The sequence below is a fragment of the Eleginops maclovinus genome, chromosome 1 (genome assembly GCF_036324505.1).
Source record: "Eleginops maclovinus isolate JMC-PN-2008 ecotype Puerto Natales chromosome 1, JC_Emac_rtc_rv5, whole genome shotgun sequence".
Classification (NCBI taxonomy): domain Eukaryota; kingdom Metazoa; phylum Chordata; class Actinopteri; order Perciformes; family Eleginopidae; genus Eleginops; species Eleginops maclovinus.
The window spans coordinates 5,052,121-5,068,600 of NC_086349.1; the positions used below are offsets into that span (position 1 = coordinate 5,052,121).

Below are 16,480 nucleotides of genomic sequence, written 5' to 3' on the forward strand. Positions count from 1 at the left end.
TACACAGACCAAACATTAGCAACCCCCACCTACAGATTAATAGGCCAGTGCGAAACCAATCCCTACCCTGAACCCCTAACCCTAACCCTAAATACAAGGGAAAAAGACAAGGGGTTTTGCAATTTGTTTTTGGGACACAAGACCGCATTTATGATCAAGTTGAAGGCTTGAGTTGGTTAATCTGCCCCCTCCACGATTTTCTGTGCCAACTTTGCAGCTTGCAGCCATGTTTGCGTTTCATTAAAAGCAGAAATAAATCTCCTAAAGCTCACTTTCTTGGATAGCAGAAGTTAGTGCCTGGCATAGTTGACTGACAAAGAGAAAAGACATTACATGAGTGATGCCAGAGGATTCACGAAAGAAATTTCTCAGAGGGGAGATGAAAGCCATGTGAGGAGGCAATGATCAAATCCTCCCTGATCAAGAATGGCAGAAACTAAAGTTTTCAGTGGAAACAGCAGCATTATCGCAAGGAACTTGATTTGACACATCTGTGTAGTGGGTGACAACAGAATATAAGAGGGCAGCTGAATGTGTTTTTTTAGACAATACCTTACCTGGAGAAAATAAGTAAAATCAACCAAACTTACTTTTGGAACTTTGCTAAATGCATTTAAAGCGTTAACACAAATCAGATCCTTTGGTGCATGAATCTAAATCTCTACTGAATGAAATGCATTTTATGTGTGCTATATTCTTGTGACGTTTGTCTGCATGGAAACTGTCTCATGGACTGTAGTTGCCAAACAAAACACTCACACACAAGTAACAATAACTCTCTGAACTAGCTAGCTTGTTAGCTCAGTTTCTAAAGGTACAAAATGTTCTTTCAGTTTATCCTAAAAACATATTCATACCATCAACACTTCAGTCTGGTAACTGTAAAAAAAAAAAAAAAAACATTGTTGTGAAGCAGTTTCTACCCAGTTGGTACAGAGGAAGAATAGATAATAGGACAACACAGCTTTTACGTGACAATAGCTTTCTCTATCAAGGATAAATGCTGGTAAAGTAGCTAGCTCTTGGTGAATGGCCAAATCAAAGTAGATCAAAGCTTTACTTGAGTTGGATACTTAAATTGAACAGAAATTCACCAATCATGAAGATAATTGATTCAACTTTGAAATGTGAAAGTACTAAAATATGTGTCATTTACTTTAACATATGCTATTAGCCTTAGGGAAGTTGCTCTTGGAGCTCAGGTACACACAGGCAATTGTGAGCAGCCTCTGGGAAATCATGAAGTGGAATGAGAATTTAAAAATACTTAGAAAATGTGTCAATTGAAATTAATAGAGGACTGGGATAAGTTTCATATTTCAACAAATACAATTCCTTTGATCATCATTGTATTGTGGTTACAGGAAGCAAAGAAGCAGATATCTTAAATGATTTTCATAGATACATACTATAGGGGCATTTTACATTTTACCAGTGAATATGTAGCATCTTTTGCAGTTTTTATTAAGCTGAACTTACCCTTTAAAATGTTTTAATTTGATTCATATTAGTGAGTATGTAGCATCTTTTGCAATCTAGTTGTTCTGTTGCCTGGGCGAACTTTAAATACATCATAATTAATCAGCGAGACATTTATTCAGACTGACATTGTTTGTTTTGTAGTCAAAGGAGGGTGCCAGGGTTGACAATGACGGGTAACAATGTAATTTTGTCACTTTGTTTGAAATGCGCAAAGCGAAACATGCTGCCATGGCTCGCCCTTGTCGCCACCCTGTCATCATCCAACTGAGCCCGGGCGATACATCTGCAGACAGATCTGGGACAGATCAGATAAATTAGAGCATGTGTGTGTCTGTATCAGAGAGAGGTGTAGGGAGCAAGCGTGACTGATTATGTGTGTGTCATCAAAAGCAAGGTGGAGAAAGGAGAAGATGAATGCAGCCGGTGACTGATGGAGAGTATGTGTGACGAAAAGAGTGTGCGTTGCTGCCGTGGCTCTTGACGTGCGTCGCCAAGCTGTCACTTTAGGTTTATGTGCGCTACCTTGTGTTTGACAAACAAGGACAGGCCTGCACATCACAGCTGGCTTTCGGCTGTATCTCATCATCTGAAATACACACACTTATCCCACTGACATGACTAATCATCTACTGTATTAATTCAACATTCTCTTACTCACGTTAAAGCAGAATGAAAGTCCATCCCAACAACTACTGGAGAACAAGCCACATACAGTTTATTTATAACTAATTTGAAGAGATGGTTAGTTAGTACTCACTACTTCACTGATTGTCCGGAGGCACACAAACACAAGGTTGTGATTGTTGTTTAATATCCATTTTAACTTTAAACATTGGTTAAAGGGGACCTATTTTCGGGTTTTCCCTTTCCTATTTTTTTGTGTTCTATAGGTTTTTGTGCCCTCCATATGGAGTTTCTTCCCCCCGGCCTCAAACGCCTTCGTTTGTTTACTTGAGTAGCATAGTGACATCACTATGTTATACTCGCATCTCTATTGGCTAGCGCTCCACCACATTGTCCGTTATAGGCTGATTGGCAGGACATTTCTTACACATCTCTTATTGGTTGACCAATATCAACAGAATGGACCAGCTTACCAATCAGAGCAAACTAGGCTCTGGTTTCAGACAGAGGGTGAAAAGAGGTGCTGCAGCACAGGCAGTATGAGAAAAATAAAGAACTTTTTGAACATTGAAGCATGGAGACATGTCGCAGCAGCCTGAAAATGAGCATAATATGTCCTCTTTAAAAATGTTGGTAAAGAATACATTAAATCTCTCAACACTCATTTGGCAGCTATAATGCATCGACTGCAAAGCAAAATAAACATATCCTCGCATTGTCTGTGGCTAACAAGCTGTCCTCGTACTGTTGTTGAATACACCGGAAGAATTTAAGATTCTCTGCTTTGTACAAGGCTCCCAAATTGAAACAGCGGTTAACAAACAGAGGAACTCATTAGAGTTGCTCCTAATCACTTCTACAGTGGTTTTACAGGAAATCTGATTAGAGCAGCATACAGAGGGAAGTAACAACTTCAAAATGTGTAGACAGACAGACAGCAGAGAGAAAGGAGCGGCAGCTGCGGCACTGATGAATATCTATCTTAACAGTCTTGAAAATATTAATGACAACAATCTGTGAAACAGCAGAAATATGTTTTAAGACTAAAACCAGAATGTGTAGTAGCAGCAAACAAAGGAAAATGCAGTCCAGTGCCCATGAATGTTTGTGTGGACATTTCACCTTCTAGTGATTGAACAGCCTCAGAGAGAAATCAAGAAAGAAAAACATGACAGGCAGAAAAGGGCCTTGAGTCAGATTTAAACTGAGGCCCCTTTAGCAAAATTGCAGCCTTTGAAAATGGGCCTCAGGTACCATGGCGCCCCAGATTTGATTTTTTTTTATCATTATTGACGCCACAAAAATGCTAAATAAAGCTACCTGTTAAGCACCATTTGTAGGGTATAAGGAGCGCCTTGCTCAAGGGCAAATCACATGTGGTACCTAATTGTTTTCCAGTGAGTTATTAAAAATGTAGCTGATTGTGCAGTACGTTATCGCATTCATGTAGCTCCTTTCCAGTCCTTGCGACCACACAAGTCACAGCTGCAGGGACTGGATAGGTTTATCTGCAGAGTTTGTCACCCAGCCTTTGTTTTATCCATTCCCATTCTGCCTGTCTGCAGAAAAGTTTAAGAAACATAGATTATATGTTGTTCCTCTTGAGTGTTTTTTTGTGCTCAACCTCAATACATAAGGTTTTTAGAGTGTAATTTCAATTCATGTTAAATGAGGAAATCATTTTGAAACACATAAGCAAGAACGTTCAGCCTGAACTTGATTACATATAAACACACACATTTTAAAACACGTATCCATGATCCATAGAGAGCAAATCTATTGTCAAGAGGAAATACCCTCCATTGGATTTGTGATTAGGGCCAAAACAGGCTCTGTTGAAAATAAGTGTTTGTAACTACACATTTTGTTCAGCAGGATAATCTTAACTTGTATAATTGCTGAAGCGTAATTGCAATCGTTAGAAGAAATAGCTAACGTTAGCATAACAGCAAGCCCCCAGAATGTGTGGTCGGTGTTGAAGCACATTTTCTGCTTGGTGCCGTTAAGTGTTCCTATTCTGTCACTTGTTTGCAACCGTCATTTTTCGGACACATGGACACTGTAGAACAAAATGTTAAAATCTCCCCAGCTTGTGTTCAACACAGACCTTATTTCAGGCATCTAACCCAAAAAACATTGACTTTGAGACAACCAAACTGAGTGTTGGAGTGTGTTAATACTTACTAATTTCTGGGTTTTAGGACTCATTCCTGCACTTCATTGTCTTAATTTGAAAAGTCTAGCATTAGTCATCATTATAAAGATGATTTTTGGGGAGAAGCTAGTATTGGATACTGAAGAGTCTTTAGATATGTGGGCACTTGTAAATACATTAGAATGAAAGCATAATAATCATTACACACTTAGTGAGGACATTTTCCAATTGAATGTTGCTGTTTGAAGTGTTTTTCGGGGGTTAATGGTCCAATAAAGATACACTGGAAGGGCAGTGTTCAATCATCCCTCAGCCTAGTACAGTTATACTGTATGTGTCCTTCCAGGGATGATAAAACCTAAAATGCACAGTGCTGTAAGTGGATATGATTGCAACCTTGGTGGGAGAAGAGCCCTGGAAGCATTCATTGTACTCTTTGCCAAAAAAGGTGTAAAGAGAACCGGCATAAAAATGGACCGGCATGCAAAACAATATGAATGAACTTCAATCAGACAGAAACACTGTTTTTCCATTTTGGTAGTCAAGAAATTACAACACCTCAAGCACAATTCATTCATTTCCCTGTCACACAGCAGTAATTAAAACAACCTTTCCCATGTAGCATCTTTGTCTCCTGTCAAAGCCTGATACTATACCCAGTCATGCTCTGAACTATGATTCGACTTTTAGACTGGGCTTCAAATCAAAAGCCAATTTCCTGAGTGCCTGAATTCCTCAACCACAGTTTGAAGTGCAGAGGACATGAGCTCACTGCTGCCAGCTCCCCACATAACAAGAGCAGTAAAAAGCTCAATGAGCCCTATAATTCAAATTTTGAATCCCTACCTTGTGGCATTGTGAGCATTTTAGGAGTGCAGGTGCAATGCTGTCATAGGAATCATTATTTCAAGGGGCCACTTAAAGCAATGGTTGGCAATTTATTTTAGGAGCATTTATGTCATATTTGTTGAGCCTCTCTTTTCATCCCAACAGCAATCAATAAATCAAAAGCACTGAACTAAAAGAAATCCTATATCTGTAAAAGCAATTTTACAAGACCTTTTCTTTCTGTAATAACAGGCAAAGCTTCATGTCTATCTATATTCCTGTTTACTTGTGCGCACTTGGCTTGTGCCCTCATTGTATGTTTCCCTATGTCTTCCACCATGCGAGCCATGTTCCCTTTATGCTTACAATATGATAATGTCACTTTTTGTTTTAATCCGATTCGACAACACCTAGTTTGATATGCTTAGTAAAGTCAGAACATGGTTGTTACTGAAACAATCAAGGTTAGGTTATGCCCACTAACCTACTTGGTTGGATTCGGAAAAATAATCATGCTATGGATGAATACAGGAATGCTTGTTATGCTAATTAAAGCCCTTTCATTATTTTTGGGGTGTTCCCTTTCCTGTAGTGTGTTATATAGGTTTAAATGCATGTCAATTATTTTGAAAGGTTAAAATCCCAAAGTTTCCTCCAGAGGGAGTTACTCTACCACACACTCCCCCCTGTGTGAAATGCCTCAATTGTGGCATCGCTATGTAACTCTCACGCTTCTATTGGCTAGCGCTCCTATTGGCTAGCGCTCCAACACAGGTGATAGGTTAAGGGGCAGGATATTTCTGATAGAGCTCGTCTCAGACAAAGGGTGAAAAGAGGCGCTGCAGCCCAGGCAGTACGAGGAAAATAAAGAGCTTTTTGAACATGTAGAGGCACAAAATACAAATATGAACCTGATAATGAGCATATTGTCCTCTTTATATACTGTTGCTCATTGTCAAAGAAACAAATGTTGTTTAAACAGAGGACACCAACTCCAGCCCCCTGGGTGAAAGTCTTGTCTTAATGAAAAATGTCACCTTACTCTTTCTGGCTACTCCAGACTTGCTTATCCTAGATTTAATATTTCACCTGATGTGGGTAAATCAGAGTAAGAGTTCATTGCTTTTGTTTATGTAAAGTTAAGGGGAATTTCTCACACCACTGTAATTTTGGTAAGATTATGACCATCCTGGCAAAAGTTGGTGCAAAATCTGGCAGCAATAATGCAGTTCTGCCAGATTTAGAAGCACCTCTTGAATTTTTCACCTGATAGGCTCTGAGTAAATGTCTTTTGTTTGCTTTAAATAGAATGGAATAACTAACACCAGTGATTTTGGTGAGATTATGACCATCCTGGCCAAAGTTACAGAGGTGGGGCCAAATCTCGCAGCCATAACACCAACTCTGCCAGATTTAGAAAGCCCCCTTTTACATGTCACTATATATAGAAATGAAATGGAAGGGGTTTTACGTGGACATTTGTGAGTAACTGTAAGTACAGAAGAGAAAATGGAAAGGTCAGGATAGAGCTGCTTCCTGTTCGTTGATTGGTCAGAAGGACTAACTTAAAAGTTGTTTGGATTTTGGAAAAGTAGAGACACAAATTGTTTACCCAACCCCAGCAATGCAGTAAGGACATATAGGGTTAAAAATGACAAAAACAAGATAACAGAATTAGGAACACTGAGAGGGAAAACATATTTCTGTTATTAAAGATGCATGGGCAAGGGAAGAGACCTAAAAACATCCAGAAACAAACAAACAGAACCGGAAAGGGAATTGAGTTATAATAAAGAATGTGTCAGCCTGGGAGATAACATATCTAAAAGAAACAACAAAGGATAAAACAACAATGCTGGACCATAGAGATAAAAACCCACCAGAGATAATTCAGTCTTGTGATTTTTGGGATCACAGGAACAAATGAAATCCCAGCCTGTAAAAAGCCACTTCTGTAGTTTTTCTTGAATCTACAACGTCTCATACGGAACCAGATTATACTTGAACACAAACATTGATTCAAAACATTTTGCATTTGTTTTATTAAATCAGCATCAGGAATTAGTCAACTGTAAAATAGATCTTCTTCAAACTTGTTCATAAACTTAGCTTCTTTTCACATTATCACTCATTATGTATTCATATCCACATTGTTGTTGTTTTGCATAGGAAAGGTCATATTTAGCATTTGTCTTTCCCTAACGGAACTTTTGCTCTTACATTTACATAGCCAATGCACTTCTGCTCAAGAGCAATTCTCCTGTGGGTCCAACACTTTGTCCTACAAATTACATTTATATACTACTAATTTGTTTTCCTCAAAACTGTTCAGAGGGATATACGTAATTGCCACCTGAATTGTTTTGAGACGCTGAGAGACAATGGGAGTCACACACTGAACCCAAATACAAATGTAAGTCATTTTACAACAAATCAGCAATAAACAATACACATAAATGGCAGCTAAAGTCTGTAATATCAGTAGTGGGTGTTCATCTGCAAGAGTAAGAGTGAAACTCTCAAAGTCAGAAGCATTGGTGCCCCTGGGTTATGGTTAGGTTTGGTTTGGAATTTGAGGTTTACAGGGGTAGGAATAGATTGCACTACCTGTGTGTGTGTGTGTGTGTGTGTGTGTGTGTGTGTGTGTGTGTGTGTGTGTGTGTGTGTGTGTGTGTGTGTGTGTGTGTGTGTGTGTGTGTGTGTGTGTGTGTGTGTGTGTGTGTGTGTGTGTGTGTGTGTGTGTGTGTGTGTGTGTGTGTGTGTGTGTGTGTGTGTGTGTGTGGTGACTTGTTGCCCAGCCAAAGAAAAGGTAACAAGCCTGTTGGAGCAGTGCTATGATCTGGGGTTGCTGCCGTTGGTCTGGTCTAGGTTCAGCAACGTGCCCAAAGAATGAGGTCAGCTGACTCCCTGAATATCCTGAAGGATCAGGTTATTCCATCAATGGATTTGTTCTTCCCTGATGGCACGGGCATGTTCTAAGATGACAATGCCAGGATCCATCGGGCTCAAATTGTGAAAGAGTGGTTCAGGGAGCATGAGACATCATTTTCACACATGGATTGGCCACCACAGAGTCTAGACCTGAACCCGATGGAGAATCTTTGAGAGGTGATGGAGAACACTTTGCACAGTGGTCTGAATCTCCCGTCATCAATACAAGATCTTGGCAAATCATTAATGCAAGACAGAAATAAATGTTGTGACATTGCAGAAGCTTGTGGAAACGATGCCACAGCAAATGTAATCAAAGCTAAAGGCGGTCCAACCAATATTAGAGTGTGTGACCTTTTTTTTTGTCCAGGCAGTGTATATATGAATGAATATGTGTTGGGCTGTAGATCTGGTCCGAGTGAGATGATCTGATTCTGGGTTGAATTTGTCTTGTGGGAGCGCTGTCAGTATCTTGATGTGTTTGACTATGGTGTTGTTGATTATTGTGAGTGCCTCTTGCAGTGTTGAGGTGAGATGTACGGAAAAGTTCAGGGGGGAGAGAAATATACTGTATGTCTGCGTTGGGGAACGTGGTGCGTGATTGTTTAAAAAAAGATGCAAGTTCTTGGATGGTGTGTTTTTGGTTCCTTTTGCTGAAGCCAATGGAAAAAAGGCCAAGAGTGGCTGGTTGGTAGGTTGAGGAGTCCGGGCCGAATTCGAGGGTGGGATCAACTCCTGGATAACCATATAGATGGAGGATGGGAATATTGTTAGCTAGGGTGGGATTAAGGTTAAAGATCATGATTTGGGTTAAGTGTTGTTAAAGTAAACACATTTTTCCAACATTAGCCAGTTCTGTAAGTGCCTTAACATAAACGTAAAAAATATTGCTACATGGGGCTCTATTTTGTGAATCCAACAGCACAGCAGAGATTACAGTAAAGTGTGTCCTGGCTAATGTGTCGGGGGTGTGCAAAGCGCATTTTTGGTAATTTCATGACCAGGCTCACCTAAAGTAGTTGGTTCCTTTGGATCAGCAAGAATACATTTTCAAATGTCATACCTGGGTTTGTGAGAGGCTGTGGCACATTTGAGAACTTTAAAGACCTTAAAGACCAACATTTTAAATAAGGGCCATTCAAGTGTTCCTGCTGGCAACGTTATCCATGTAGAAAAAGAGCATCTGCTGATTTACAGACTCCATTTTCCAATGCAATATTTCAAAAGTATTTTTTTTCGGGCCCAAATGACATCACAGACTTACAAATACTTCACAAGGTAGTGTAAATAGTACAGAAAGTAATTAAAAACCAAGCAAATCCAGATTGAACTGTTAAACATGTTTTAAACTATTATAGAATAACAATTGCAGTTTTGTTTGTGCCCCAGCATTCTGTTAGTGTGTGACAAGTGTTTTAGAGCCACACACTAAATTTATTTTTCTTTGCTCACTTATTAACAATGTAACACCGGCATTCAGCTTTTGTAGTGTGTGTTTGAGCATGTAAGTGTGAGCATTGCTGTTATACTCAAACCTATAATGGAATAAGCAGGTATGAAACACCATTATAACAGCGTTGTGTAATATGTGGATACTTATTTGATTTAATAAAAGGCAGCCAAAAACTGAAAAGTCTCAGCTTTGATTTAAAAACCCAAGATGCCACCCCCTTTTCAGTGCAAGGATAAATTCTACACAAGTTCATTCCAATGTTTCAGTCCACTGCCTGCTGAAACAAAAGTCAACATAATTATTTCAGAATACTCTCTCCTGGGTTTATGTCGGGCCTGTGCAGAACACTCTCATCTCTCAGTTCATTTCCTGCTTCTATTCAACCTAGGAAATCAACCTAAAAAAGATAGATAGATATTTCCAGTGTGTTTCCTCTATCTATTTCTGTCAAGTCCTCATGGTGCATGCTGGGAAAAATAGTCTCAACACTTGAACTGTTGCTGCAGGTCTGTGTTCTCTCCATTAACACAGCCAACTGAAAGGAACCAGTGTTCTGCCTCTGGTGTGCCGTTGAACTCAATACGCTGAACCGGTGTGTTTTGTGAAGCTGTTATATTTGCTTTTTTCTTCACAATAGGCAGATGTATTTCAAGTCAATAATACTCTATCTTTTCCTTTCTCAAGGTGTTTTTCAGATGGAGGTTTTGCTATTGATTTAGCCTTAGCCTCAGTAAAGAGACCATTGTATAAACCTTTGGTATTGACCGCTCTGTGTGTGCAGTATCATTTGGATGTACACCGGTCATTTTGCAACACCCTGACGTAAGACTGATTATACAGTTTTGTTCATCTGCAAGGAACTATGACATTAAAAAAAGCAGCAGTGGGAATCCACCATGTTCTTGCAATTATAATGTAAGTCAAAGCCTTTTTTGTTTATCTTCCCCATAATTGGGAACCGCTCCAAAACTGCTGCGGACAGACACACAAATAAAAAGAGAAGCAAAACAAACCAGGAAGATAAAAATAGAAAGGAGAAAGGGAGAAAGAAAAGAAAGGATTAACGGACTAGGACATAAACAATGGAAGGCCTGACTCCTGTCATCTATCTGTCCCTGTGAGAACAATTGATTCTCCGAAAGATAACACCCTAGCTCTAATCCACTCCTACCTATACAGTATGAAGGGCTCGAAATGTTTTCTCTGCGTATATGATGTGTTCTTATTGTCTTGCACTCCTGACACAGCTGTGGTTGGACTGGAATTTAAGCAAAACAAATGTTTAACTGTGACTGGCACTTGGTATGCATCCTATTTTAATATTGTCAGTGCTAAGTAGGTTATAACAACAGTGGCTGTAGTGTTTGCTTTGTGGGGCTTTATTTAAAAACAACCCTAAACCTGAGTTTCCTTTAACAAAAAAGTTACTTTCTGTGCATTTAATTTCAAAACCAAGTCACACCCTGTCAGCTTTCTATAAGTATACAATATCTCTATCTCTTTAAGTTTGTGATAACTCTTAATTTATTTATGTAACTTTAGAACAAAAAGGACTTTTTTGAGAGCAAAGCATTTACGTACTTGTCCAGGGATTCAATTCCTGCCTTGGTACCTTTGTTGCATACCCTTTCTCTCTATCTAGTCTCTATCCTCTCCTCTGTTGATTAAACGTCAGCAAATCCCTTTTTAGTTGTGTTTTGTTTATTACAACACAACATATTTGGAGACATAACAGTTTCACAGTTAATATATGTCCTACTATAAATCTTTTTCCTTTTTGGTTACTTTTTTTAGTTTGATAGGCAGGCGTTTACCTGGATTGGGATCAGAAGTTTTATTGTTCATTATTTTGTTTAAGCAGGAAAATATATGTACATGTTTGTGTGTATGTATTCTGTTACCAACAAATGATGATCTACCGTTGGACAATATCCGCCAATTGCAATTTAACTTTACTTTGTGGGGCAAAACAAATTGAAACCTGTTATAAAGCTGTTATCCTAGGAAAATACAGACTGATCTTAATTTCAACAAAGATGACAAAGCTACTTTAAATTATATTGAACAAAAAAAGTTATAAACAAAGTAATTTTAAGTTGAACTTCTCCGCCTTTCACCTGTACACATTTCGTATCAGTGCAGTACATCTATTGTTGTCAGTAGACTTCAGGTATATTCATTTAGTGCTCCAATCTCTTATCTTCTATTTAAGGTGGCTGTACCAAAGTGTTCCAGTAGCTTTAAGTCCTCATTGATACAGTGACGCAAGTGCAACACATATAGTGCATGGTGACTATAGTTACCAGCAGGCAGAGGAATTTATTGATCCAGCATCGATTGTTCATTAGGAAGGAGTGCAGTGCCCTTTTAAGGTCACTGTGGGAGATTGAATCTATCAGAACAGCAGATAGAGCTGTCAGTTCAGGAACATTAGAGAACTTTGTCCCTGCTTTGTGTTTCCAGGGATAAAAAGTACTTTGGACTTGGTGGATGTGTAGCTTTCTGTTAATTGTAGATTCACCTGGAGTGGGTATTCAAACGAGGACTACCTCTAGAAATGTAGTACACCTAAAACAATCACCCTTTTAACCTAACAAACAGCTGCCTAGTCCACTAGTATAGGAAATGGGAATTTTGCCAATCCAATTATCCATTTTGGAAACCTGACCATCCCATTCATAGATCTTCCAAATGGCAAAGTTGGAATGGAATAACTCTGTGATGGGAACCCAGCTATGATGTTGATCAATATAAGGGAATATGCTGAGGCTGCGGAAAGGAGTGTGGTGGTGGAGCATGTCTGTGAGGTGGGGGGGCTTGTTCGTTGAGTGCTTTGTGCATTCGGAGAAAGATTTTAAAATGTATTTGTAGATGGACGTTCTGCAGGAAGGGCTGATGTGGTCTTGGCAGTGGGTGTTTTTGAGGAGATGAGCAGACTCTTTTCCACTTAATAGAACTTAAGAGGCCAACAGGTGGTCATATGTTAGTAAAGTTAGCAAAGCTCCAGTGAAACAACATTTAGCTTTTAAGACAAACCAAATGAGCATTTCAACTTTAAAAAGGGTTAGCTGTTTTATGAAATACTTTTGAGCGAATAAAAAGGAAGTTCTGCAGAGAACAGGGTACTGCTTTTTTGATGTCTTTACATGAAGCTGGTCTGAGAGCACTGCATATTATCGGGAACAACAAATAGTGAACATTATATGAAAGCAGAGTAAAGGGCTTAAGTATGAAATATCAGTACGAATGAAGGGCTATTTTATTTTTCACCCCTTTTTTGCGGGCAAAAATGATCATTTCTGGAGCAAATTCCCTTCAAAGACAAAATACATTTCAATTTCTCCAAGCTTAAAATGATGATTGGTTGTTGGAAACATTAACGTAATAATGATATATTACTGTAAAACAAATCTTAGTTTTTCAAAAGTTACCCCCACAGAGCATTTAATACAATATGCAGGAAAATGAGACAAGAGGAGGATAAAAGGAAATAAAGATGTGCAAGAGATAAGTGAGGGTGAGAAGGGACGGATGAAGTCAATTATACTGAATTTGAAAAAAACTAAATGATGAAAGTGACAGTGAGAGGAGACAGAGAGTGATGAAAGACATCGTGCTTTAGAGGAAACAAAGCAGCAGGCTGAATTTGTACATCAAAGTTACAAAAGGGAAGGACAAAATATGCAGCATAACTTATGTGTAATAAGTCCCACTCATGCTTTGCCCTTAACATCTGTTGTCATTGTATTTGCGCTTGTTGTTTATGATTATTATGATGATCATTACGGGGTGTGTATTTTGTCCAGGAAGCTCATTATTGTGTCACTTAGCTCCAGGTTGTGGTCTGGCTCTGAGTGCTGACAGACCTTGTCCACAAAGGACCAACCTGCCAAACAGCCACCCTATAATAACAGGCTGTAGGTTACGCTGCGGTTGCCATGGAGTCTCCAGGGGTGACGGGCAGAGAATAGATCATGGTTTTTGTAATTAGGGAAGATTGCGCATGGTACGACCACAGCTGGGTAACAAAATAACAAACAAGCTCTCATGCAGACACAAAAACACACCCGCTCACACAGTGATGAGACGCTGCGGGTCACAGGTAACAGGGTGGGTGGATAGTGAGTGTCAAGCATCAGCTGGCAGACAAATAACAGTACAGATTGGTGGATATTTATCATCATGTTATACTACCTGTATTTCTTGGCTTAGTTTTGGTTTAATGAGTGGTTGCAGGTAAGTCAGGTTCTTCAACATTCTTTAACCAAACCATTAACCCTTACCCTAAAGTTGCCTTCATATGATGCGTGATGTGTTCCCTTTTCTCAATCTGAGGTTAGGCTCCTATGAAAACAGCCAGTGAAGTTTTGTTTCTATGGTTACATCCCTTACTAGCTTGCACTGCTTAGTACAGCTGTCACCTGATTGATTGCCAGTCAAAAGGACAGCAGCAAATGGGGTCAAAGTTCAAGTCATTTGAACTTTGGGCAACACTCGACTTCAATTACATACAGTGCAAAGTGCCAAATCAGGTGGCACCACTCTCCATAGAAACACAACAGTCGCTTTACCAGTTATCTTGTAAAGGCAGCTTAACCCCTACGAAAAATACACAAGCCCTGAAAGGCAAGTAAAAAGGGAAAATTCTGTGGATCCATTTTGATTTTAAAAGATTTATGTCCTGTAACTTAAGAACAAGTCAAACTAAAAGGTTTGATAGAACAATCTGTCTTAGTTCTGGTTATTATTTAATCATTATTGACAGATACAGGGAGCCGGCAAACTTTATTTCTGTTTGCATTTGGTTAATTTGCAGTTTTCAAAAGTTGTTTTTACCAATCTTCTTGTAGTATGTCCACTTTCTGAATTTACAGTTTGTCACTTTCAGTTTTATTGGGTTAATGAAATAACGAACCGCAGCACATCATATCATTTCCACTTAATTCTTTTACATGAGCAGATTTTCCAGTTGAAATGAATTCAGGTATGCTTTGATTATGCTGTGTCGACCCTGCGATCAATTGTGAACTGTGTATATCAGTCAGTAAAAGTCCAGAAGTCCAAAAGCTAAAATTGTTAGTTTGTATTGTGCAGGGTAGAAATCGCTTTTAAACCAGCTTTTTCCAGATTATATTTGGAAATGTTTTCATGTAATATGCTAAATCATTGAACATGACCTCTGGGCCTCTTTTTCTACATTTAATCTCTGTCGAAATAGGTTGTCATATAACAATTGTTATCACACTGCTGTGACAAAGGAGCTGTTGGAAGTGCTAAAGCTCAAGTAAAATCAATTTAGTCTGACAGACGCTTTGACGGGTACTTTCTTTGTGCTGTTTTGAAATTGGTTGATGCACAACACGTGTCATGCATGAGAAATAATTTGCTCTATTATAGACACTTTGCTGATGCAAATCTACACACATGCACTTTTCATTGTGGTTAAATGTACTTTATTTCTACCTATGTTATCATTTCTACTTTCTTTTTCCCACACACACGCACACGCACGCACACGCACGCACACACACACACACACACACACACACACACACACACACACACACACCACACACACACACACACATACACACATACACACACACACACACACACACACACACACACACATACACACCACACACCACTGTGGCAGCCATTATTTTAATCACTACTTGATTAAGTGGACATTTATGTGTCCAGATGATGAATACAACTAAGGTGAAAGCCATTAAGAGAAAATCACTCAAACCATCCAGCTTATGAAAAAGTTTCCAACACCATTTGGCATTTACATTGACATCTATAAAAGTATTCAATTTCACTAAGTGTTCCTACCGACCTGAGTTTTCCTCCATGATGTTGATATTTCTGGGTCGCAGGGTTAGTTCTAAAAGGTGAAGACAATCCCAAAGTGTCCTGAACTTGCATTCCTTTGAATGTCCTTGGATTGTATAGAAGTCTATGAGAAAACAAGCCTACTTATCACTTGAGTTATGACCTTTAATAATCATATTTCAGTTTTTACTGTAATTTGCTAGTTTCAAGTCTTCTTCTTTACAGCATGATGGTCATGTTGCTAATGATTGTCCCATTTGGGGTAAGATAAAGGATAAAACAGCATGTGATTTAGGGCCGGGGTTGACTGGTTCTCCTGTTGGTGTTGTACATGTTTTACTTTCATAGTTTTTTTTTTTAAGTTTAAGGTATTTGAAAAATGTTGGATGTACTAACCTCCACCTCTTGTTTCTCTTCTATTTGCAAAAACCAAGATACTGCCGTACAAAATGCCAAACTGGAGGCTACAAAACGTTAGCCCACAGACCGATGAGTGATGCCACAGTGACCACATCTACGTCTTACTGTATATGCAGTCTTTGGCTCGAGGGAGATTTTTTTACTGCTCTAATTATTATGCAAAGGGATAAAGTCATTCGAGATCTTTGATAAACTTGAATGATCGCAGATCAAGTTTATCTATATTGCAGAGCCATTAATGTGTTCCTGCATTATAAATGGGATCTTACCAGAAACAAATTGACATTAACATCAAAACATTAAAAGCCTTGATGGCCAAAAAAGTCCAGAAGAAATCGTTTGAAAAGTTGTTGTGAGATAAATTACACTCCAGGTATTCCATCTTACTCCTAGCAAACACAATTAGCTTGTCCATTCCATTATGTTGGCCATGATGAGAGGGAGGGAGACACGGCTTATATTTCCTTTTTCTCCATAAATCTGGACTCAGTTCTCCTACTTTGGTCTCTTCGGTTTACCCTGCATCCTCTGCTTACTTTTTTAGATTTCAGTGGGGATAGTTCCAACCACCATGCTAGCCTGCTTTAGCTTGATCAGCTTAAAGTCATCTACATAATTGTTTCCACAATGGTGAAAAGACAAATGAGGCTAAGTGAAGAGGCATATACTGTATGTTGAGTGAAAAGCAACCTCAACTAATATCGCATTACAGCACCAGAAAATTGCATTGTGCTAAGTGTGGCTCTTTT

The 16,480-nt window shown here is 39.0% G+C and overlaps 1 protein-coding gene across 1 annotated transcript in view; it reads left to right on the forward strand.

The window, feature by feature from the left end:
• LOC134871092 (kelch domain-containing protein 8B-like) overlaps window positions 1–16,480 on the forward strand; it is a 150,701-nt gene that overhangs the window by 71,543 nt on the left and 62,678 nt on the right. The gene's annotated exons all lie outside the window — the stretch shown is intronic.